The 2,301-nt window shown below is 56.5% G+C and overlaps 1 pseudogene; it reads right to left on the bottom strand.

The window, feature by feature from the left end:
- Positions 1-267: 267 nt before the first annotated feature.
- LOC118577057 lies at positions 268-1,931 on the bottom strand (annotated as a pseudogene).
- Positions 1,932-2,301: the final 370 nt, after the last annotated feature.

The raw sequence follows: 2,301 nt of genomic DNA, 5'->3' as shown, positions 1-2,301 counted from the left end.
AAACAGGAGCTGGGAACACATGCATCGTAAGCACTTTTCTTCCCATCGCCGTCCAAATAAAAGTCAAAATTAAAAATTCAAATTATTTTCCCCTAAAATTCCACAAAATTCCAAATTTCTATCTGTGACCCGGGAAACAAAAAATTAAAATTTCCAGAAATTTAAATCATTTTCCCACTGAAATTTCGGAAAATTTCCCCGTTTTCCCATCTGCACCTCAACCGGGGGAAAAAAAAAATTCAAATGAAAACTTAAATCCTTTTCCGGCTAATTCCCAAAATTCCTCTTCCTTCTCTGTGTGCAGTGCTGTCCTCTGTCCCTGGTGCAGCAGGACCGGGTGCTGGCGCTAAGTCCTCCTCCACTTCCCGTTTCCAGTTCTCGGGGTGGAAGTGGCGGCCATTTTGCACTGTGGACCTGGAAGATGTCATGCAGGCTGTGCAGGTACAGCACCAGCTCTAGCCAGAAGGCCACCTTGGTGGCACGGTAGTGGTTGCGAATGCGCGGCTTGAGGCCATGTGCAGCTGGTCCTTGGGGTTGTTCTTGGACCACGCGACCTCCTGGAAGCGGTTAGGCTTCCTGTGGAAGAATTTGGTGTCCTGAGGCACTGTCTGGTTCGGATCCCGGTCTTGGCAAAGTTGGTCCAGTAGGTCATGATGACCCTGCTGAGCATGACATCATTGCATGAGAAGTTGCAGGCGAAGAGGTCCATGGGGTCCAGCATGGGCACACCAAACACGTAGGGCACCTCGTTCCTGTGAGAGGCGTCGGTCCACGCGGGCTTCGCGTCACTCTGGCAGTGGTGGTAGAAGGCATAGAAGTAGGTGAGCAACCCATACTGCGCGTGCACCACCCACTGGTGGTCCGTGAACAGCGCCACCAGCGACTTCCGCAGTGTCCTCGCCGTGCACCCAGTCCGTGTACAGGAACTTGAGATCCTCTCCCTTATCATGCCCTTGCCCTAGAGATAGCTGTAGACTGAAATCGCTTGGTGACATGCCTGCCGGTGCTGTTATCTGTATTGGCGGCATCTGGCACGGGCCGAACACCATGTGGTATGTGGCTGGCAACACTTGCTGCTGTGCCAGCTCCTGCCAGGCCGCCCACCGCAGGCACGCCACCAGCTCACCCTTGTCCAGCATGTTGCACCCGACCTGGTCAGCCAGCACACGTATGAACTTGGCCTGCTAGCAGTTCACTGCCCAGCTCTACGGCGCTGTGCGGCTCTGGATGATTGCCTTCTGAAACAGGCCTTCAGAGTAGTGCTAGAGCATGAGCAGGCTGATGCACAAGGTGCCAGTGCTGGAGCTGAAGATGGCGTCGTGCTTGGGGTCCCTGCCAAAAGTTCTGACATTCTCCTCCACCCAGTGCAGCGCCTGGATCTGGTTCAGGAGCTCGTAGTTGCCCTTGGCAGCCTGGTCGCCTGTGCTTAGGAAGCCCAGGATGCCCTAGCAGTAGTTGATGGTGATGACGATGACATTGCCCTAGCTCGCCAGGATGCTGCAGTCAATCATGTTGCAGGTGCCCTCCATGTAGGAGCCACCGTGTATGTACACCATCACAGGATTCTTGCTGTTAGGGTCGTGGATGTTGTCCTTGGTGGGCACATAGACTTTGAGGTAGAGGCAGACCTCGCTCTGGTCCTGCACATACGTGGCCAGCGTGTCTAGGTTGGCGGTGAACCACACGGGCAGCATGTCGTACAGCAGCGCCCACTCATCCAGGTGCTGTGGGCACATGGGCGTGAACCCTTTGGCATTGTGCACACTGGTCCAGGACGAGGGCAGCTTGGGCAGCTGGAACTGCAGGTTCCTGGTGGGTGGGGCCACATAAGGCACGGCCAGGAACTGCTCCACAGGGCCCAGCAGTGCCACATGCACGCCCTGGAGCTTCCCATAGTTGGTGCTCACTATGGGGTGCCGGGACCCCGACCCTAACAACAGGCCACCGCCGCGGGCCACCCACAAGAACAGCGGGGAGAACACCGAGGGGGGAGAGGAGCGGGGTGAGTGGGGGTCACGCTGAGGATGATGGGAACATGGCCTCCAGGCCCGACCCTCGTCCATGTCCATGATCAATCACAGTCTCTTAACATGAGGACATGCATGTGTGCGGGGCCTATCAGGCCAAAGGTTGCCCCGCAGAGATGCACCAGGGATGACCGGAACATGCCTGAGGACGTGGCAGCCGTCTGTCAATCACCATCCCGAGGGTGGACATCACAGCAGGGGCGGGGGGAGCGAGGGTCACGCAAAGGATCATGGGTGCCGGCATGGCCCATGCAGCCGTCTACCAAGATGACAT

This window comes from Onychomys torridus, chromosome 1, assembly GCF_903995425.1.
Source record: "Onychomys torridus chromosome 1, mOncTor1.1, whole genome shotgun sequence".
In the NCBI taxonomy this organism is placed as follows: Eukaryota; Metazoa; Chordata; class Mammalia; order Rodentia; family Cricetidae; genus Onychomys; species Onychomys torridus.
The sequence above is the reverse complement of the archived record's forward strand: the minus strand, read 5'-3'. Positions and strand labels throughout refer to the sequence as shown.